The 24,135-nt window shown below is 42.1% G+C and overlaps 1 protein-coding gene across 2 annotated transcripts in view; it reads left to right on the plus strand.

Annotated features, from left to right (window-relative positions):
* The window catches only part of LOC119649262 (NEDD8-specific protease 1), a 326,154-nt gene that overhangs the window by 131,075 nt on the left and 170,944 nt on the right, over window positions 1-24,135 (plus strand). The window contains exon 1 of one of the 2 annotated variants that reach the window (XM_038051372.1): window positions 18,006-18,839. The exons of the other annotated variant lie outside the window; for it this stretch is intronic. The gene's annotated coding sequence lies outside the window, so the exon portion shown is untranslated. Of the gene's footprint in view, window positions 1-18,005; window positions 18,840-24,135 lie in introns of those variants that run through there. 2 annotated transcript variants of the gene reach the window in all.

Here is a 24,135-nt window from a genome sequence, read left to right on the forward strand (position 1 = left end):
AGCTACTGGAAACGGAAGTGATTTCTAGCTTCCATCTCTTGAAATTCCTTCAACCTTTCTTCTTCTTTTTTGTTTGCTTTATTAGGTGGGATAATTTTTGGACTACCCCCATATAGTGGAGCGAAGTGCATTATTAAAAAAAATTTTGAAGTTACAAAGTCCATAGTAACATGAAAAAGTCGGGCGATAGCAAAATAGCAGTCCTAGGAAATGAAAGGACAGCAACGGCTTGATTTCGGATTCTGTACAGTGAGCTAAATGACGACAGTAAAAAACCACCCCTTTGTGAAGGACATAGGCTAACCCATCGCATATCTATTCTGAAGCTGTAGCCAAACTTCCAATTGCTAGATTATTTCCATTTCACTTTAGCTCTTGTCACTTTTCACTTGCATCCTGTAACCTTGCATTCCTCAACTCCACGCTTGCTTGCCGAAACTTGAATATTGTACTCTATATACGATGAGTTTTCTAGTGGCGTAGGTTTTCACCCTCACATACGCACATAGCCTTGCATATCCATGGCATAGTATGAATTCCTTGCACGTTTCACACGAATATCTTTCAATGTGAACGTTGCCTATGTTTTGCTGGTGAAAATATAGTACCGAAAGGACCTTGTAGATTTTTGAATGAGAGAGAAGTGTGGAATGTGTGCAGACCAGGGTGGTAAATTGCAATATACTTCTATGGGGTGCTTGCTAACAGATGACGCTCCTGATGATGATAATGACTCACGGTGAATTGCATGGTGCCTGCGCATGTTCATCCGTTTCGAAATAGCAGGATGTTAGCTATTCCTGCTCGATGTGTAATTTTGTAGTACGATACTTGAGAATGTGTTCAGCTTCGTGTTTGAAGTTGTATTGGTGGTTACGTACGAACACAAGTGAAACATTCTCCATTGATGTAGAGAAAGCTTTATGGATCTTCCTCTTCCATCATGACGACTATGTGAATGTGTATTCTCGTCCTTTTTGAGGAAATTGTGAGGATGATTGCCTACAAAAAAAATTTTGATATTTTAGTTGGCATGAGTTTGTGCACGAGAATAACAACATAAGTTTTGAATTATTATTGCAAAAAGTTTTTATAATGTTATTTCTCTTCACTGTTAGAATGATGTCTTTTGTAACTCAACTTCCTTGAACAATATTCATCCTTCGGCCAGGCACAGCACGAATATTAGATGATGAAGAGTCGATGATCGGCACGAGGAAATTTGAGAAGGATGTCTGTATTCGGTATCACAGGAACCAGCTTCTCGAAATTAGGAACTTTTCATGGAAACTTCTTCATTTAACATTTCTATCTTGTTACTTGAGGATCGAAATTAGATACATGGATGTGCACATATGTATGTATATATGCCCATGCAGCTAAACATTTCTGTCTAGGGCTAAATATTTTGTTAGTAGAGCAAAACATGGTTGCCATTAACATTTGTCAAACAATACTTTTGGACACTTGTCCGTAGTTGCTCAAGAACTGTTCAAAAACAAATACGAAAGGCAGATACCTCGTCTATATGTATAGTTTCGAACTTGACATATGATAGAATTAATACGGATGCACTTGTACGACCGTATTGAAAGTCTTTTCCTAGATTATCGTTTAGTATATATTATAGTCACTGTCAGGTAAACCTTGAACACTCGGTGTCAATTTAAAAGTAGGCGCAAGCCTAGTTGCAAAGAGATTGGTTTTTTATGGGTGGAAGTGGAACTTGAAAAGATGTTGTGCCAGGCTGCAGCAGTGTATGGGATTCTTACCCACTAAAACTATCCCCACTCCTACACCATATCTCCGCGGCACCACTGTGAAGTATTATTTCGCGAGGAGGACTTTGGTTTACACCAGCATTACTAAGTCACGCATTCGTCGCGCTTTCCAGGCTCGATCAAGTTCCTGCAGCTTTTCTTTTATCGCAGTCACTGTTACGTTTATACGCTATAATTTTCTTCCGACCTCGTCATCTTCTCCACGTAATTATGGGATCCGGTAACTGCGTTGAGGGCGTCGTTCAAACTCCTTCCAATCCCGAACTTTGAACAATGGAACAAAACATACTCTGAGTCCTCAGGTGTAGCGGCGTATTGAGACCCATCCAATCCGAAGCGATATTAGTACTTCCTGCATTGACCTTAACCTGTGACGAACTATATTAGGTAGTAATTCAATTCAGCTTGTTTTAGCTCGACCCATCTCTCAGTAGACGACATCAATTTATGGGTCTAGCAGCCTTTTTTCCAAATAATCCCACCATCTCCTGTACAGCTCTTTCCTAGTGGCAGTCCGCAGTCACTTCGACCTGATTCGTTCTCCTTCTTCGATAGAGCCAGTGTGCCTCATTCAAAAGAAGATTCAAGGGAATCATCTCCACGATGACACACCCCCAGCTATCTAATGATTGATTTTGAAATGACCTCGTGATTACTAACCCATATTTTGATAGTATTGTTTTTCATGTGATTGGTAATTAGGACCTCCTCCGTCTATCGTCCGCAGGACCAGTTTCATCACTTGGCGCCATGCTTTGATGTCATGAATGGTTTCACTTGCATGAATGCATGAATGGTTTCACTCCCATGTCCTGGGGGTGTTTACCAACTGCTACTACCACCAGGTTGTCTGCAAAGCTAATCAACGTTGCCACCTTTGGCAAGTCCGCAGCAGGGGCTTTAATACGGAACCTTGGGGAATGCCTGGTGTCACAACGTATTTCCTCGGCCCGTCGTACGTCTCTTACTAAAGAAATCTCTCCGAGAGGTAACTCTAGATTTACCGAGCTAAGTAACCAAGGTGCTCTTAATCCAACCCCAGTTCGCCGGCTTAAAGGCATTCTTGACTTCCAGCACTTAACAGCAGCCGATGCCTCCTGAACCAGAACCGCGACCGTTGCTGTTGCACCGACTGTGGACCACACTCACTGAAATCAATATAGCTGCTCCGATCGGCAATTAGCTAGCTCGATGAACGGAAGCAGCCTGTTGTATATCACTCTCTCCAACATCTTCTCCATAGTGTCTAAAATACATATAGGATGATATAAAGAGGGTGCACCCGGTGGTTTTTGGGTCTTCAGTAGCAGCCTTTTCCACTGGATGGGTAATACTCCTTCCATCATGCACGATTCAAATGTGCTTATCAAGCATGTGGGCTTGATTTTAACAGCCAAGTTCAAGGTTTTGGTCCGAATCCCGCTCCGCTGCCTAAGGGTACTTCCAATATCGCGGTATTGTTTCTTCGGCTGCCGAGGTCCCGTTCTGATGTCCCCCTGTCCTTTGATAAGGTTTTCCCTATCGCCGATACTATACTGTCAATAGAGATTTCTTGATTCCACCAGTAGTTTGGTTTCCTACTGTGCTGCTTCCTTCTCGGCATTGTATAGTCTCATAGCTCAATTACCCGGTAAGATTGCTGACTCACTTTGTCCAGCGCCGCTCCATTGGGGTCGAGACTTTCTTCTAAGCAGGCAGGAATATCTCTTCCTCGAAAGCTTCAGCGGCCACCCAGCTACCCTGATTTTTCCACTTCTGTTGCCCATTCAGATTTCTCCATTTCCGATGTCGAGAAAAATGGCCTGGTGGTCGCTGTGGGTTAGTGTTCACTCACCCGCCAAACTATCCTTCTCGCTAACGAAGCAGTGGGGTAAATCAGATTGACGATCGAGCCTAGCCCTCTACTTCGGAAGCTGGGCACGCATTTAAGGTTGGCTAGTGCGATGTTCAGCTTTGTGAAAGTTTCAAGTAGGACTTCCCCGGTCCAACGCTCACGGTTTGAAATCGTCGTCAATGACTTTGGGGCTGTTGTCTTTATTATCAAACACAAGCCACCTAGCATCTCCATACATTGTGCTAACGTTGCACTAGGAAGAGTGTAACGGCTGCCCTCCAAAGCCGGCTTCCGTGACTCTCCAATACAGCATTTGATTAGATGGCCCTCTTCTCCATACTTTCTGCAAATTCTAGACCTATCATACTCACTAGTACATGCTGCTGCAAAGTGGCCGAAACTAAGGGATCTGAAGCATCTCTTGAGAGATACTTGCTCCTTAAGTCGACACACTACCCAATTTATTCTTGACATGCTGGTAGTAATCAATTTAACTCCAGATTCAACTGGCAAGCTAATAATAGTGGTCTGTGTACCTCCATACGCCTCCTTCATTCTCTTTGTCCCATTTTCTGTTGACTTGAGTTGTTAGCTTAGCGCAGCAGATGATATGATCTCATTTAGGTCAATGCACTTTATTACTATCTGTTGCTTTTGAGCTTCCACTTCTGTTTGCTCATCTGGCACCTTTTCCACCTGGCCGCTAAAACTATACTCTATCTTTTCGCTGGATGTATTTGGCTCCAGCATTAGGGTCCCCCTAGGTCTGTCAATTCCGGATTGGCTTTTATTTTCCGAAAGATATCGGCGTAAGACATATCTCCTTTCTTGGAAATAATGATTATTTCCGGAAGAGAAGCCCATTTTGTTCATTGCTCGGTTTTACGCGCTGTAGACTTTTTTCCTTTTGTGAAAGCGGGGGTCGTAATCGAAGAACTACCCGAAACTTTCGCCGGCTCAGCTTTCTTTGGCAAAGAATCTTTTTTCTTCTTGGCCGCTTGCTGCGCATCAAGAGGTTTACTTATTTGGACAATCAATTTGCCCACATACTGACCTACCTTATGTTGAGGAGGCGTCACCTGTGTCTCCCCCGTGACTTTGCCACATGACACCTGGGCGTTTTTCTCTTCCACTGTCTTAACATAGGACAACTTAATGTCCGCATCAGAGCCCCAGGTATTTTGTTGATGGACTCACAAAGTTCGTTCATGCGCTCTCCCAGTGAAAGAAACCCTGTTGTTGTTTGCTGCCTCCTATGCTCGTCTTTTACAGCCTCAGTAATCATGTCGATCCGGTGACTATCCAAGTTGCTTTCCGAGTTCTCCGACGAATCTTGACTGCCGAGTGGTATTGTTGCCTACGATGGTGACATTCCAATTTTTCATCTATTGCGAAAAGGATCCGGTGTAGGTCTCATTTCCAACTCCGCTAAGATTTCTTGTAGTATTAGATACCAAAGTAGCCAAGTTCCGCACTACTAAGTCATTACGATCGTTGGATATCGACGGCCTGCTTGCCCACTCCCAAATAAAATTCCATGCAGGCACAACTTTTGATTTGTATATATACATGCCCATAACGCATCCACCGAGCGTTCCCTTACTCACACGAAAAAGTCGCCTAATAGGAGGTTTGGCAATTCCACATAGCAAAGAGAGTGGTAGCAGTTTACTTTCACCCGAATCATCGAGAAATGGAGGTAACAGGTGCAGTAAAACCTGAATCCAATTTATTATTAATCACTATTTGTTTCAATGTCCGACTTCCATATTTGGTCAACAAGGTCTTCTTTTCCTCAGACTTAACTCCTTTTATAGACGGCTAACATTCAGAAACATAGAGGACGATAGGACGGACATATGGCAATAAATTTTAGGTTTGAGAGATATGGACAGTAACTTCATCCAGGTTGTTCGAAGCAATTCCATAACGCAGTTCTCCAGTGGCTGATCCGATATATTCATATCACGATCATTCCATTTTTGGACAAGTTGTTTCAGATACTTTTTGCTATCAGACATCAGGAAAACATCATCTGCATAAAGCAGTGTATAGGGCGCTGGACGTTGGATGTCCCGTGTGACAGTGTCCATAACAAGAACAAAGAGAAGTGGTGAGAGGGCGCTTCCTTGATGAATACGAGATACAAAGCGGTTTTCATACACACTTTTTTCGAAATCTGGAAATGCATCTATTACAAGATCAACAAAAAGTTATGGCCCTCCCCTCTCCCTCCTCCCCAATTTTCTTTTTTTATGTGCTGCTATAAGGGGAACACATGGTACAGAAGGAATGGTCTGAGATTCCTGGAAAGAGCTAAAACATATTAAGAACAGCCAACATCAATGTTTCACTATATTTGATTGGGCTTCATCTTCACAAAATTACTCTCCTTATAATCGCTAAAGCTTTTGAGTTAAAAACGCCTTTAGGTGATTTTCCGCAAAACGGAAGATTGACATGAAAAATAGAATCAATCTTCAAAATATAATTAGCACGGAGGTTAAGGTCAACATTAAGTTGCGCTGGAAACTAAATCCTTTAGTGAAGCAAATCCTGTCAGCTTTTTTTGCATCGTTTTGGCTACAATATGGAGTCAGATGAATCAGAGTTGAAAATCTTTCTCGGGACGCCCTTATGACTTTCCTCATATTAAGTAAGAATCATGATCATCATTAACGGCGCAACAACCGGTATCCGGTCTAGGCCTGAACTCCAGATATGCCGCTTTTCCGCCGAGGTCCACCAATTCGGTATCCCTAAAAGTTGTCTGTTGTCCTGACCTACACTGTCGCTCCATAGATATTGCCCTTATAGACTTTCCGGGTTGGATCATCCTCATCTATACGGATTAAGTGACCCGCCCACCGTAACCTATTGAGCCGGATTTTATCCACAATCTGACGGTCATGGTATTGATATCTCCAGGTCCTCTGTTGACTGCGGTTATTGCTGCATCCATTCCCCCTTATAGATGTCGCAGAGGGCTGTGTTGTGGATGCCTTCAGTGTTAACTCTCACCTGATTGTCAGAGGGGATGTGGTGTTGTTGTTCGAGCTCGGAGCACCATGCCAACGAGATAGTGATCCGAGTCTATATTGCCCCCCTATATGTTCTGACATTCATCAATGCTGAGAGGTGGCGGCGTTCAATCAACACGTGGTCAATTTGGTTGAAAGAGTTCCCGTCTGGGGAGGCCCACGTATGTTTGTGGACCGCTTTCCACGCAAACCAGATACTTCCAACAACCATTTCGTATGACACTGCTAATTGAATAATCCACAGTCCGTCATCATTTGTATTTTGGTGTAATCTATGGGACCCAGCGTATCGTCTGAATACGGGCTCCTTCCCTACTTGGCTATTTAAATCCCCAAGTATGATTAAGTAAGAATAAGGGAAGAAATTGCAGATAAACTTTTGGAGTCTCCGATATTGTCGAATCAACCAATCGTACTAAGATCAATCTTAGCGTCTACATTTTGGAATTATTTAAGACATGAAGACATGATAGGAATCATGAGAAAATGTTCATTTAAATCAAAAGAAAATGTTTTAAAAAATTGTATGTAGAACTATCCTACCTTCCTTACTAGAATTCTTTCGAATAAAATACCTAAATTCCAGCAATTTGGAAGAAAATTACAAGGTTTCCTGATATCAAACGAATAGAATCAGGGAAAGAAAGATTCTGTTAACGTGTTTCAGGTTGAAGTTTGGCAAAAGTACGAAGAAGCACGAGAAATTAGGCAGCCATTGACATCCATGTACCACTACAGTTTGAGCCCACTACGTGTTACATATTATTAAATAAGGCAAGACCCTCACCTTCCCCGCATTTTATCTTCATATAGCAATAAATCCTTTTGGTAATACATACATATCCAGGATGTAATCTATCTTGAATAGTAGCCAAGCGTCAATTGAATCGCTGCTCTTAATAGTCAATCGAACGATCGATACGGTAATCATACATATACGAGACAGAATGTATCTGCGTACGTGTTTGCCTTCTGACTGCAACCACCCTCAAGTAGCAAACACTATGTGCACTGCCCGTCACTTGCAATCCTTGCACAAGGATGTACATATCATTTCTCACGTCTCAAGTGGAGCTGTCAGAGCTTTAGAATGTAGCTGTTGATGGATTACTGATTTTTATTAGCAAGCTGTTAACTGAGCCAGGTCTACGGATAGATACTTGCAAGTCCTTTAAGCTCCATGTCGTACACAAGCACACACACAAAGGTGCAACGAACTATCCTGGATAATTTCCGTTCTTCATGCGAAACAGAATGATTGGCTTGCAACAGCTCGGCTACGTTGGCCGGAACATGCTCGGCTCGCAATAATTAATTTTCCATAAACGAAAAATAGAAGGATTTTCTTGCCTTTGTTATTGCAACGAGCGAATTTTGATTAGTTGAGGGCGTCGAGAGCCAAAAAGATCATAAGATAAATTCATCTTTGCAGAAAGGTAACGCCGTATTGGCGGTCCACTTCAAAGAGATTGTGCAAGCGGCTCTTAAACAGATGCGGGAAAGTAGCTTGTATTATTCAGTGGATATAATCAAGTGAAGCCAGGAAACTGGTGATGCCTTGCATCTTTCATCCCAGTAATAAATAAAAAGGCAAGCCATCTGCCTTGTAGTGGGTAAAATTAAGATTAAGTATGTACGGATCCAGCCTTAGTTAGGTTACACAACTTTGAACGAGTTAATTAGTTGCTAAAAATTTAACGAAGGAGAATGTTCTCAAGTTTCTATGAATTAGTTTTCAGTATGCAAAGCGTGTTCAGTGAATGATGCAAAGGGGTGTTAACCAGCGTAGGGCAAACTTTCATCTGCTTAGGGATGGCTTGAGCGTAGAAATGCTGATTCCACTATTTTTAAGCATCAAACTCAATTAAATTGTAAAATAGTTTCTAAACATAGCGAACATTTGAAAAAGGGATATTGGTCCGACAATGAGGGGTTTGCGAATTATTATACTTTAATGTGAAATTGAACATTATTTTTCTATTAAATCCGCGAAAGGGTTGCTCAGCATATAAAAAAGTAATGTGGTTACTTTGAGAATTCAAGCATAATGTAGCAGTTATTGTACAGGATCATTAATACTGCTAGGGAAGTTGAGAAAGTAAGGTCGCAGAAAGTAGTCCTGTGAAACAGTAAGCGTAGGAACGTAAATGCTTGGACTTTTTACAGGATTAACTTTAAATCCTAAATGATTAAAAAGTCAATTTCTTATTAAAGTGACAATAGCTTAATATAAAAAATCAAAATATCTTAGAAAAGAGAAACGCCTTTAATGCCATACCGTAAGTACCGAGGATAGGATCGGCTGGGCTATAAACAGCTTCTCCGCATACAAATCTCCAGGCCCAGATGGCATAATGCCAGTCATGCTACAGCAGTATCAGGAAAGGGTTGTGCCGTGGCTTGTTGAGATTTACCGGAGCTGCATCTCTTTAGGATACGAACCGCAGTCCTGGAGGCGCGCACGAGTGGTTTTCATACCGAAAGCCGGCAGGCGCGGTCATGAGTCCGCGAAGGACTTTCGACCAATCAGCCTGACCTCTTTCGTGCTGAAGGTCCTAGTACGCTTCCTGGACATTCACTTGAGGACGGTTATGGAGAGAACGTTTTTATCTAAGTCCCAGCAGGCCTACCTCAAAGGAAAATTCACAGAAACCGCCCTCCACAAAGAAATTGGCACGGTTGAGCGGTCGCTGCAGTACAAGCAGTATGCCCTTGCTTCCTTTTTGGATATAGAGGGAGCTTTTAACAACGTCAATACCAACGCCGTCAAGGAAGCCTTGGCTGGTATTGGATTGGAGGGGTATCTCACGCATTGGATTATATCCATGCTAAGCACCAGCATAATCCAGTCGGATCTGGGAGGCAACCACTTGACCAGAGCTGTGAACAGCTGGCGGACTCTGCCTCCCTGCTCCCATAACAACAGTCACGGTCTTAGGAGTTTGTGGCATCAAAACGGCGCACCAAAGTGCTAATTGGGCTCCTCAGCGGCCACTGATACCTACCTACCCTACCATATCAAATGTGAAGTTGATTTATTATATTAGTAGATACATTTTTCTCTTAGGGGGTTACAGCATTGATTGTTTGAAATTTTTTGCTATTAATTTGTATCAAAGGCTTCAGATGATGCAACAAATATCCGAGATCTTCGTTAACCCGCCATCTTAGGCAGAAAACGATGCTCTTAAAAGGGATATTATTGTGACTTTTGGCAAATTCATGGCCCCAGTAACTCCTGAAGTCAGTAAACTAATCGCCGCGTTAGACAAACGTTTGAGTAAGTTTGAACGTGCAATCGTGACCGTCCTCGATTCTGCTCGACAGTTTACTGCTGCAGAAAAAGAATATACTAGTCAGGGCATTAAAGTGAAGCTTTCCTCGTCAATATCGACTCTTCACTACCCCACTGAAAATACTCGACCACATTTATTCTGATAAGAGTCTATCAGCAATAGTTCAAATTCGAGCAATGAATATGTCCTAACCTAGTCAACAACGCCATAGTATCATTTAATAAGAAATGCAAGCTTGACCACTTGAGAGCCATGAGACTGCATGACATTGAAGTTAAATTAGAAACAAAGGGTTATTTGGGACTTACACTAGACTAAAAACTACTCTGGGAGTTGTACATCAAAAATATATGTAGAAAGACAACAACAATTTTGGTGTTTTGCAACTCTATAGCAAGGACGAAGTGCTTATGCATCCTGAAAGTATTATCATATATTGTATATATACTGAAATAGTAGCGGCAATGAAACAATGAAGCATGAAGCAGTAATCTGGGCCTAACCGTCATGAAACTGTACAAACTTCAAAAATTAGCTTCTATGTGCATCGCTTGGCCAATTAGGATATCCACAATAGCATCTCAGGAGGTCTTTTTGAGATTGTTACCCCTTCATCTTTACGTACGAGCAAGGAGGGGAATCTTTGGACTGCCCGGGTCTCGAAGCCAAGGGACAGCATGGCAACGAAGTTTTCTTTCGACAAGAAATTTGAATCACGATTGGTGAACTGAGAGAGCATCGCAGTGATATGAGGCTTAGCCCAGCAACTGATTACTTAATACGTTGATACCCTCCTTGCAGAGGGAAAGAACGCAGGGACCATTAGTTGTGGGAAACCTATTTCGAATCAATGGGTAACCGCACCAGTATATATCAGGCCGACATAACCACCGTAGAAACTTTAGTAGTAGTAAGCACTTTAGTCGCCAAAGAAACTAAACGGAGCAGAATTTTGCGATTCCAAGAAAAAGCCAGGTGACCATCAAGATATTTAGGGCCAACCAGATTAACTCTAAACTGGTTTGAGAATGCCTTAATGAATAGGGTACGCTAGGATCACTCAATAAGGCCGGAATACTCGGGGTTCCACGTCATATTGGGTTAGGAACAATAGATGAACTGGTACTGGAGGAAACTATGAAGAACATACTAGGAATGGAATAGTCCTGGGTGCTCCTGGCGGATACGAATCCAAGTACGAACCCTTGGATTGTTCAAACCTCACCAAGAAGAGCCTTAGGACCATAGTGGGAATACTCATAGGCACTGCTGGCTAAACTACAAACCGGGCAAGTTAAAAACATCTACGGACACTGTCTGCAGATTCAATGGGGAGGTTGATAACCATTTCCGGCATTCATTGATTCCAATATTGTACTTCCTCCCTATATGTAGTGCCGATATTTTCTGTACAGCTAATTCCAGTGAAATCAGATGATATTTGAAAAACGGTTCATTTACATAATTTTCGGTTTGTGTACGCTGGGCAAACCTCTCTTTATACATGAGAGAGAGAGAATTCTTTTGCTAAATCCGAATTTACTTACTGGATAACTAGATGCACCAGAAACAGCTGCTTGAGGTTTTCGCTTGACGGAAGGAGTATGGAGTTACACTGGGCATCAATATTGCTTGGTCTAACAGATTTCCATTTTCTAGTATAATTGTTTTCAGCTAGCTGCTTAAAGTCTTCACAAAAGAATGCCGAGGGTTTTTCCGCGATACCACGAGCGATAACTGTTCCAAATCCGAGCTTCTACAGAAGTCTTCTACCCATCCTGCGCTACAATGAGTCTCGGCAAGTAGGAAACGGAAAAAAACAGCGCTCGACTGGACACCAGAAGCCATCATTGCATTTTAGGCGTGCAAAGTCAAGTTAGCAAACGCTGCTTTCTTGGCACACCATGACGCCCCCACTACTTGGATCCGCAAATAGTATCCCGGCGTCCAACTATGTAATCGGTGCGGTATTGCAGCAGACGAAGGAAGGCTTGATCGTTTCGCTCGGATTTATTTACGAAAAACCTGTAGTGCCTAGTAGAATTGCCGTAAGTTATCATAGGACACACTTTGCGATTGACATATGGTCAAGGGTAGAACCTTCGCTGTATTTGCGGACCCAAAGCCACTACGATTTAATTTCCTGCAGGAAAATTGCATTTCACAGTTCAAGGTTGATATATCCCTAGTAAGGACAATTCCATTGCATATTATCCCTTATGGGTACGACCCAAAGGTATCCTTCATTTTACTGAAGAAGAAGAATATAGAATATGGGCTGTGAACAAAGGCATAAATGGATTTTTTATTGATTGAAAAGACTGCCAACGCAACAAGGTGCGATGTCCACTCCATGCCACTAGTGCACTGATACAACAAAACATATGCGCAATTCTCACGTATAACCGTCGATATGGTAGTTCCTCTTTTATTAAACTATGGGTTCCGCTACTATATGACCATAATCGACTGTTTTACTCAATGGCTCGAAGCGGCTCCACTTCAAACCGATTATTTGATCCTTTTTGCTCCTTTGTGGAGCTCAGTCCTCTCCTTCTTATTGTTATTGATTCCACTATTTAATTTTCAATGAGACTATGTTTCAATTTCATTATAATCACACTTAATGCTGCGCAAGAGAGGCGTCCTGATTAGCTGACTCTGAAGATCCGTCAACATGACTACTGATCTGGTACACCACATCGAAAACCAGATTTTCACGCCGCTCAGCAAATGGCCTTGTTTGCTTGGAGAGTGATTGCACGTTTTACATCTCACATGCCGAGTAACAGACCAAAATGCAGTAAAGGTTATGATTCCACAGTGTAGGTTTGGATTAACATCACAATTTTCATCACCGACTTCCAATTAATGGGCAGAAGCACTAATTTCAACTGAATTGTTCTCAATGTCAAACTTATTCAATGAGCACTGATACTTGGCTACCCAGCTCCAATTAAGCATTACATACGATATTTTTGCACCTTTCTTGCCTGCGCAGGTTTTTTCTAACTTATTGTACCTTCTTTAAGGTATTGTGCGTCCGTCTGTCTGTTTGCCTGCCACATCCCATTTATTCCGAAATGGCTAGACATATTTTCACGAAATTCCTTGAGAACATATTGTGTGTGGATCCTTTTACATATAGTACATAGCATTAATAATATACAAAATCCGGGCCTCAAGGACATCCCATTCCGATACCTGCTTAAATGAAGGTAACAATAGCATAAAACCATATTTCGGGAATATATCTGAAGTTGAACTTATTTCGGACGATCCTCAGTAAAATAAAAATCGAGATTGATGGAGAAAACAGAGATGAGATCAAGGAAAAAAATAAATAAAATCTAGTTGAAGTTATTCCACTATACTAAATCCTACCTCGGTGACAAGTCTTAGTGATTGACCGACCAAAGAATAGACCATTACGATGATTCTTCCATTTACATAAGAGGCCTTCCAAAAAAGCTAGAGCGTACACCATAGTCGACACAGCAGGAATGGCTCCCAGTTCTGTCTAAGAATAACCAAGGGTTCATCCCGAATAGTCAGCGTCAGTAGGAAGTAAATAAGTCTGAATCACAGAAAGAATTATCTGCACGCTGAATATTGGTATCTACACTGGTAGAACAGAGGAACTTGCAAAACTCTTTTCCAAGGCGTGCACCGATATGTGCCTTGTACAATATATATTGTCGGCAATCGGCAGTCTCTGAAAGTTTTAGTAACATACAAGGTGTCCCAAAAGAAATTTTATATTTAGTGGAACGAAAAAAATGTTTATTAATTATTAAAATACACTTTTTGGGGATTTATTTCTTAAAAATAATATCGTCTAAATGTAGACCCTCGCGTTCTCGGCACTCATTTAATCGAACAGTAAAATTACTTATGACGTCTCGTAGGTGGACTTAGGGATGGCTGCCATTTCGTGACGGATATTTTCTTTCAAATGCGCCAGTGAAGTTGATTTATAACCCCATAGGAAAAACTCCATAGGGGTTAAATCTGGACTGCGTGGGAGCCAATTTATGACACCTCTCCGGGAGATCAATTTGCCTGAGAAAATTTCACGAACACGTGGCAGAGATATGTTGGACGTGTGTGAAGATTCTCCGTCCTACTGGAATCATGTTCTTTGGTTATAACCAGGAAAGTTTTGCAGTTCAGGTACCAGGAAGTTTTCTAACACCTCTACATAACGCTCTGAATTCACAGGGCGTGCAGTGCCCTCTTTCGTCTTTAAAAAAGTAAGGGCCGATAATTCCTCGCGCCGATATCGCAGCCCATACGGTCACTTTAGGCGAATATTGGGGTTTCTGATGTTTGCGTTTCGGATTTGTTGTACTCCAGTAGAGGCAGTTCTGCTTATTTACGTGGCCATTAAGATGAAAATGGGCTTAATTCGAAAACAAAATGTTGGTAAACGTTGAAAATCGCTCAATCACCTGATTTATGAAATTAAGCTTCTGACTGGCATCTTGGGGCTTTAATTCTTGCACCAATTGAATTTTGTAGGGGCGCAGCTTTAGGTCTTTGTGCATAATGCGATGTAATGATGAGCTATGCACATTTAAAGCACTTGCGTGCTTCCGAATTGAAAGGTTCGGGTCGTCACGAACAGACTGATTAACATTCTCCACGTTTTCTATTGTTCTTGATGACCTAGGTCGCACGGATTTTGATTTATCCAGCGTTGTACCAGTCTCTTCAAACTTTTTAACCCAATGTCGAATGAAAGGATTGCTTTTCGCATCATTTAAATGGCAAAAACCTTGAATACTGTAGAATTTTCTACGCGCTACAGTTGTAGAATCGCCGTTTTTGTAAAACTCTCGCACGCACAACGCGCGGTCTGCTCCCGAGAAAAGCTCCATAGCGACTGAATTCCCATGAGCCAGGCTACCGATTGGCATAACCCCTGCGCCCCTCGGATACGTGACAGCACGATTGATTTCTTCATCACATAAGCACCATAGGCAGTTTTGCCCGATGCTGGGAAACACGGTTTCTGGCAACTATTTTAATCATCTTAATGGTCATGTGGCCAAGGAGGCAAACGAACTACGAAACACGGGGGTGTACTTACCAACACATTGTTTATTAAACGGTTGCCCAATCTTCCAACACTTTATATTACGAGAAGTAAAAGGCAAATATTTCCTCATAAGATGCCGTAATTTTCTTAGCGTCACTGATACCAAAGGTGATCCTTATGTCTGAACGTCAATTGTTGATTGCGGTATTGTAAACTAAACGCACGTTAAACCAACATGAGGAATGCATTCGCCAACTGCGAATTAAATGGCAGTGTTTGCAGGAGATGAGATCATCCCATTACGAACATCAAAGAAACGTAGAATCAAGCTAAAAGTATGATCTTCGAATGGCCTGTGCAGCTCTCGGTAAGCCGTAAGCGTGATAAGTGATTCAGCAACCCAGATAATGTTGCATTGACTTTGACAAAAGCCGACATCAACGCACATAGGAAAAGGGACACTTCTGTCATGTTAATTATAAGAACCGTATTTTGCTTACTTACTTCGGAATAATTTGCTCATTCTCTATACCACGAGCCGACATTTCGAGCAATTCCACGTATTGTTGACACAAAAGTCGAGGAAAAAATCAAATAAATAAATGGACCAAAGCAACATGACCTGATGAAAGCGAATAGCTCTTGGACAACACTGTAGCCCAATCAATCGCGTTATTAAGGAGATTAGAATACATCGGACTGGGAAGGAAGCTCAACCGTTCTAATATGGAGAAAGAAAGGCTGTTCAGCAGAATGTTGAAACTAGCGTCACATCCGGCACCATGATGATTTTTTGAACAGGTTCATGACAACCGCATCAGGTCGGGTTTGTGAAAAATTGCGGAATTATTAATAAACATCGCGAGAAGCATCTCTACATTGCCATTTCTGGATCCAGAGTCACCCGAAAATAGGACATTTGCGGGCGATATTTGGTTGATCGATCCAGGAAAAATAGCGAAAAAGGCGTCTTTGACGGTGTGGACATTTGATCTACATTGAGCATCAAATTCGATGGGAAACGAAAAAAGTATGACCGAAGCAATGATGTCCTGATACGCCAGATGGCGATTTGAGGGCCTCGATGCTAAGAGAAAAAAACTGTGATACTTTCTTTTTGCTCGATGATTGTAGATATTCGCTCTCCTTGGTTTGGAGAGCCTTGGCTATTATGCTAAAACTTTAGATGGGTAATAATGGAATTTTCCGTTTCGAACCCCAAATTTACATTGATTAAAACTAACAACCGAAAACTCTATGGCGTAGAACCGCAGATCGATTTTCCCTTTCAACCAAGGTTCAGAAATATTGAGTCTAGTACGTAGACATCATCTATTTATTGTACGTTTGTTGAAAGCCTCTAATGACATCTTCTTTCTTTGAAAGTCTATTAAATAATTTCGTAGTTAATCAGCACTTTTATTTAGGAAAGTAAAATAGTCCCACTACAATAATTTATCCTTCATTTTTCTTAATATCTTCTCCATACAGTGTCCAACAGTGCGCTTAACAACCGACTATACAAGTTGAAGGAATGTATATGGGCAATATTCGTACCAGGATGAATAGTATTGCCTGCAAGAAGCTCTAAAAATAACAACAATGCCACACACGCCGTTGCATGGAACGCAGCAACTACGATAACAAAAACAAAACACAACCGTTGACGGCATCGCCATCAGGATGTCCTCTAAATCCAGGACCAGGTTCCAGATGGTGCTACTTGTGTTGTCGTAGCTATGGGAAAAGTTCGATATATTCCGGGGAAATTGATAAACTGCACCCAGCCCCCCAAAAATTGTTATTCCTCTTTGTGTTTCTATGCTTTTCGTACTCTCTCGTCCTCAGCCTGGCCATCTCCAACGCGGATCATCTTGGTGACGTTGGTCGGTGTGTACGTACGTTATTTTATGACCATCCATTCGAGACACGAGTAGAGTACTCTACTCTCCTGGAGTACTATGCCATTGTCGTATTTCCTTCTCGTATGCTGTATGGTATAGGACTGGAAACACTCATGGTTGATCCTTCGCGAAAATGGTCATGCGCGCGAACGCCTACACACGGAACTCATGAAACTCCCTGTGCGAGTATTCTTTTACAACTTGTCGTGACGTGGAAAGAAGAAGGAAGGGTGACGGGGCAAAACTCTACGTCGTTCATTCACAGGTTTTGTCGGGGTGTTGCACCCTCGCCACCTTTCCAGCAAATGTTGCGCTTGTCTTCCGTTTTTACTGCGATGGTGTTACTGGGGAGTTCACCCAACCTGACGGCAAGTTATTCCTCTCATATGCCCTTGGGTTCGCGCAAGGCTTGAGAAGCGGTAGATTGGTGCCAGTAAATTTTTGAATTCCGCACACCCTTTGGAAAACATGTGGTCCTTCGTTTCCCTCTACACCGCTTACGGTCAATCAGATTAATTGTGTCATGCGCTTTAGAAGGATACTGGCTTTGGTACAATATGAGCAATGGAATTTCGATGTTTAGTATTTCGAAATTTTCCTGGAAAAATTTGTTATAAAGTTTGCAGAGGGATTTACAGAGTTAGTGAATATTCTGTAGAGAAATTGGAATAGTCATTTTGCAATAAGTTCGCTACATTGTCAGTTTCGAGGTAATACACAGACAAATTATGACTTATGACTTCCTGAAAATTGAAGAAAAACTCTTATCAAGTACAATTTACTTTCGATTTTAAGTACAAATCCTTGGGTACGAAGTTTCCACGACATGCCAGTGTCCCATCCTTCACTTGACACACTGATGGGGAGAAATTTCAGCCCCTCTTCCGCTGTTCCATTCCTCCAGCCTCGTGTAAAAACTACATCCCTCCGCCCAACAACCCCCGAAATAACAACATTTTCCGACTTACTACATACTACACGTTCTACTACTAGCGTTTTACTAGCTTGGCTCGTAGCCATTTATATAAATATTTTCAGCAGCGGAGAGAAGGAAATGTAGATAATAGTCACACGGTTCGGGAATCACAGTGCGGCCACGCCGGGGCTGGAAGCCGATCAAAGGCAAACGGGACGAGAGGTTGGCTCTATTGTAGGGTGTTTTGAAGGACGACATTTTCCCAGTACTACAATATATACTACTATGTCTAGCGTGTAGCGAGCGAATGAGTGAGTACTCATTCGGTGACGATTTTGGTTTTCGGTGGAGTTTCTCGGTGAAGTTGTAGAACTTGCGAGACAACAACTGGAGCTAGCTAGTTGGCTAGGGTTTGCATTTCGTCGGCTCTTCCTCAGTTAGACCTTCATCAAGTTCTTCTTTGTAAAGATCCACTTTCCATTTTCGTATTGTTCGTACTACACACGGCACTTTAAGTAATCGTGAGTTCTTGTCCCGTTAAAAAAGAAGGAAAAAATCTTTTACGCATCGGGTTTCCCGTTTTTCCGTGTAGGCACTTTCAGTTGAGTTTCATTCGTCCTTCCGTTCCGACGAAACGGTTTGCTCCTTTGAGTTGTGGTTTCGGTCGTGCAAAAGGTGCAAAGTGTGATGTTTTCTTCATCCCAGGAAAAAGTTCATTGATTCTACGCGAAGGATATAACCGTATGCCTGCCTAACTGCCGTCTGTAATGCTTCGGGGAGTTTAAGTGGTGTTTTTGTGTAACGTATTGAGAATAGGTTCTTCAGGAAATTGGGTTCGCACCTTATAGCAAGTAAACGGGTTCATCTTCAGTTCTCCTGGAGTTCGACGGGTCAGCGCTTTTCAGTAAACCCTTCTGTCATCTGGCATTTTCTTGTTGCAGCTATAAAAATTTGAGAGGTTTAATAAACCACTTCACACTGCTCGGATAATTAGATACAAAGAAGGAAGTGTTGAGAACAAGAGAGGTAGGTAGATCCGATAGCTTAACCATCATTTTGATTGTACCTAGATACAAATACTTCCCGAGATATCCACAAACGTGAAATACTTCCCAACATATCTTCGCCCGGGAGCAATTCTCCGAATCACATCCCCTTCAACAATTACTCAACCCCCCGCTTATCATCTTCTATTTGCCTTACAAATTCATTAAATATATCTCCAAGAAAATGTTACGTTTCCACTACGAAAGTATCTACGATGTTACGTGGAAATTCGTAGTAGACGCGGTTTTCCATCTCGTCGTCATCTTAACATGGTCGTAGTGGTTGAGTGATTTCGGCGATTGTGTTGTGTACATGTGAAAATTTCTCCTGAGAAAAGGAGGGGGGGGGAAGGCTATGATAAATTTATTTCAATCTAAATTCTTCAAATATCAATTTTTCGGAAGAGCAAAGTTTTTTCTAGGCCAGAGAAGGAAACTCTTTTCTTTTAGACTTTCCATGCAAATGGATCCGCGTACTTATAACAAAGAATGAAACAGTTGACTTGATAGAATATTAAGTGGAGTTTAGAGTAAACGCACTGGATTCTTACGTGGGGGGTAGTTTTTCCTTCCCCTGGAGTTCATTCATAAGTCCGGGACTCTTGGTTTGTATGCGCAGGATATTCCCGAGAAGACAAATGAAAAGATAATCAATTTTCGTTAAGAGCTCTAACTTGAATCAAATTGTGTAAAATTGGAACGAGTTTTCTCAGTTATTTTAGAAGAGAGTTTGATAACGTTGGAAAATTAGTAGATCGCTGAGAGTCTTTGGGGAATACCAGTTTAGTATGATTCAGGTGTTAGAAATTCCTTCTATCTGAGTTGTAATCTTTCGTGCACAAGATTACAACCAATCTAATCTTTTAATGAGTATACCTTCCAGTTTGTCTTAGCACCTCTGTACTTTCGTTTATCTGTATCTTTTCTACGAAATCTTTGTACCTGGTGTCAGTTTAAATAGAAGGAGCGCTATGGCTTCTATAATCCAATAATGCGAATGAAGTCGTAGAAAAAGACTCCTATGAAACGTTGCTCTCTGCTTGCTTAATACACTACTAGAATGATTTCAAGATCGGTACCTTGCACTACTGGGTTAGTCATTATAAATAAATCCAGTCATTTGAGAATGAAATACAATGCATTTAAGGTCGGAGCTACCAATGTTTTCAGATTGAATTGGTCATCTCTGAGGGGAAGAACGATCTACAAGCTTCATATTAGCTATTTTCTTCAAGAAAAATGATTTAGGTTCAATTCATCCTCATAAATTCATGATGAAATCCGCGCATGGTTATTGTCAGCCAACAGAGCCTATTTCAGCTTATAAAAACTGTTCCGCTCCAAACGTCTCACCATAGGGTCAAAGCTCTTACTGTACGAGATTGTGATCTTGCCAGTCCTCATGTATTCCTCGGAGACCTGGGTTCTTAACAAGAAGAATTGCGAACTCTTGGCCGCGTTCGAGAGAAGAATCCTCCGAATAATTTTTGCTTCTTGCATGGGGATGGACGATTCTGTAGTCTACATTACGACGAAATTTATGAGAGATACTACGACCGTCAGGTTGTGGATAAAATCCGGCTCAATAGGTTACGGTGGTCGGGTCACTTAATCCGTATGGATGAGGATGATCCAGCCCGGAAAGTCTAAAGGGCAAGACGAGGCGGACTCTCCCTAAGATGGAGCGATGGCGTAGGCCAGGACGCCAGAGAGCTTTTAGCGATATCGAATTGGTGGACCTCGGCGCAAAACTGGGATGTCTGGAGTTCTTATTAAGGCAGGCCTAGACCGGATACCGGTAGTTGCGCCTTTGATGATGATGACGATGAAATAATCATTCTTATAGGCTTTAAATTTATCTCAATTTTCTCTGGAAAGACAAAGTCAGAAAATATAGTCCTATCGTTCGATTGCATCAAAATTTAGTTTCACGATTTACTAATCGAACTGATCGAAATGGAGATAGACTGATGCATTTTATTGCAAAGTAGGTGCGATCATGCGAAAATTGAATCTTGCATTTTCAATTGTTTCCAAGGTTTTGTGTGAAACACAAGTTCCGCCTCAATCCTTTTGATTGCGGAGTTCATCGTGTATCGGTTTGCCGTGGACATCAGCATTTTCCCAACCATGTTCTGCGGGATTATGTTGATTTTTAGAGAGTCTTCCTGGCTCCCCTTCTCTGAACAAAATTGCGAACAAAAGAACATGACATGCTTTGGGTCCTCAGGCGTGCAACCACATCCAACGCAAAAGGGAGAATCACCCAGCCGAAATCGCTCGAAATACACCCTGTAACCACCATGCCCTGACAGGAATTGGGTCAGATGGAAGTTAATTTCGCTGTGTAAAACTGTGTCATGGTCCTTCGGGGTGATGCACATCTCCACTAAAGGGTACGCTGGTATTTGTGGCTTTCTCACAGGCCTACTATTCCTTGGAATGGACCTTCGCGTTAGTTATTACATAATCATATTTAATAACCGGCCTTGAAGTGATTATATGGTCATCAACAGAATACTAATCGTGTTCCTTTTCCAACGGTTGGTAATAAGGATCGCCTCTTCCTTTTGTTCTATGAGGTCAAACTGAACCATGTCCAGCCACGTTTTTATGGCGCTAATGGTTTCATTAGCGTAAACTTCAGCGTCTTTGGATTGTTTCCTGGTGACAACCACAGCTAGAACATCTGCGAAACCGATTGTTACGGTCTCCTTTATCACGGGGACCGCAAGGATTGCATTGCATATCACGTTCCACAGTAGAGGGCCAAAGTGTCCTTTCCTAGAGGTAAGTTGAGCTCCTCGACTCCGTTAAATAACTAGGGACACCTGATTTGGTCAATGAGCTTTCTATCCACACCCAGCTAGATCTGTTGAACGCATGTTTGTGGCGCAGCATTTAATAGCTTCAAAACCATGTCTACGGCGTCGATAGTTGAACGCGCCTGACGAAAACCAAATTGTCGCTGCAATAGGCGGGGGGGGGGGGGGAGCTTTATTATTACCGATTCTCCAGCAAATCTTTGCAAGTTTCGCCTCTGTTACCGCAGGTATGGTTTAGACGTCCAAACCTTGCTTATATTTTTTTCACTCCCTTTTATCCGGAAGAAGACCGCCATAACTATATCAGGTAGAAGATGTGGGCAGGTCAGTTGTTGTGTTCGTCCCCTCATCTTCCTCATAATAATCCTGTATGCTGTCCGCCAGGGGTTTTGGTTTGCCTTGAAGCAGTCTTACCTGCTGGTCCGTGTAGGCTGCTTGAGCCTACCTTGAATGTTTGCGGATACTTTCCGTGTGTCGTTGAAGTCTAGTCTTCCTCTAGATCATCGGCAGGTCTTTCTTGCTCGAAAACGGACCGCAACTCCGCGATTTCTTCATTTCACCAATAGTTAGACAGCCTATTTACGAGTCTTCGCGTCCTCGGCTTGGCAGCGTGTCATGCTCCCATTATGCGTCTAATCATTTGCCGCTCCTTTTTGTCGCCGTTCAATATCATCTCTATGAATAAATCCTCCTCAAACTTTTTCACGGACTGGTCCTGGTTTCCAGCTCCGCATGGCGATCTGGAGGAGAAATGCCATATTGAGCTCAAGCTTGTCCTTTAAAAAGCGAAATGTATCCGCTATATTTGCAAGCATCACGTCTAACTTAACGCAAGCCTGGAGCAAAATACGGCCTCTGGTGTTAGTAGTTCAACTTCATTGTCCATAGCCCACGCATTGAAATCACCCACTATGATGTTGGGGTTTCCACTGTTTGTATCCGAGACTAGCCTATATCTAGCATTTCGTCCAATTCTGCTACCGTCGCGCTTGGTGGAAAATAGCAATAGCACATGTTACGTGGCCATAGTCGAAACTTGCATTCATTGTCGGCCTTGTACTCACTGAATATATGACCTTCTCCCACACATTTCCCGCATTTCCTTCTCTACACCTTTTCAGCCTGTCACCGATACTCGCATACTTTGTCACTATATGGTTGAATTTCCGGCAACCAAAGCAGCGATGCAACCTAATTTTTATATCTGGCAGCGATACAACCTAATTTTGCTTTACCAGTTGCAAACATTTTGAATGCTCTTTCAGCTGGTAAGGTTATAGTTGCCATTTGCGTGCTTTTATATGTCTTCCTGGGTCCTCTGATTGCGGACCCTTGCAAACTGAATAGTCCAAACTATTTTGCTAGGGTTTCGTGGATATTTTCTTTTTTTGTGACTCCCTTATTTTCTTAACATTGTTCCACAATCTCCTGCTTTTGGCACGTACTTGTGCCTCTTTCCCTAAGGACTTCTCTATCTTGTCGAGGAGCAGTATCAAATCTCCTGGGAACGTCTGATTCGGTTGACCCTTTCTTCAAAGTGTATCAGTTTCGGATCGGGGTTGACCTTCCTGGGGATGTCAACGGTAATCTCCTTTTGCACGTTGCACTTTTCTTTCCATTAAACTTAGTCCATGTTTCCCCGGTTTATTTTTGGGGCTTACCTCCCTTATGTCCATGAAGCTGATGCCGCTGTTTTCCAATATTGGTTTTTGTTGTTCGCCATCAACATATCCGGTGAGAGGCCCGTTTGCTTTTCGCGATGATGCAAAAGAATCATTCGTTCTCTCATTACTACTCTTTTCAAGTTTACCGTGCGTGTTGTCTGAGTGACGTTTGTTTTCTTCGAGGCTTTTTTTCGTCCTTGGCACTGTTATGCCTCTGACCATGTTTGTGATGAACAGATGTACACTGCGTTTGCCCTTTATGAATTCAGGAACCTTTCTTGATTTCCTTCTTTCACCGTCATTGACTTCGAGTGAGATCGCAGAATTGTTGAACCAAGTAATCCACCACGGAGGCATTGTAGTCGAAGAATATCGTCGATCGGGAGGCTACTTGTTCACTCCGTCAATATTGGTGTTCCGAGTCCCTGCACCGTACGTTTTACTCTCCTTTCGTCATCTATATTGGTTTCATATCTTGTGTGCCATCTACCCAACTTGCATATGAAGTTTCCCATGTGCCCAAATGTGTACAAGTGTTTGTTCACAATGCCTGTCTATCTATATGTCTATTGATCATCCCCGATTTACTCCGAAACGGCTGACGCTATCACCACGAAATTTAGTGATAACATGTGGTCTAGGTCCTGATACATCTAGCAAGTGGTGCTATTTTTTGTTCAGTTGAAGGGTGGCTCTCCATACTTGTGAAGGAGGGGTGCTTTTTTTCGGAAAATATTTTTTTTGTGGCTTATAGATGAAAGGGCTCAATTAGTACTTTTTCAAACTG

This window comes from Hermetia illucens, chromosome 1, assembly GCF_905115235.1.
Source record: "Hermetia illucens chromosome 1, iHerIll2.2.curated.20191125, whole genome shotgun sequence".
Classification (NCBI taxonomy): Eukaryota; Metazoa; Arthropoda; class Insecta; order Diptera; family Stratiomyidae; genus Hermetia; species Hermetia illucens.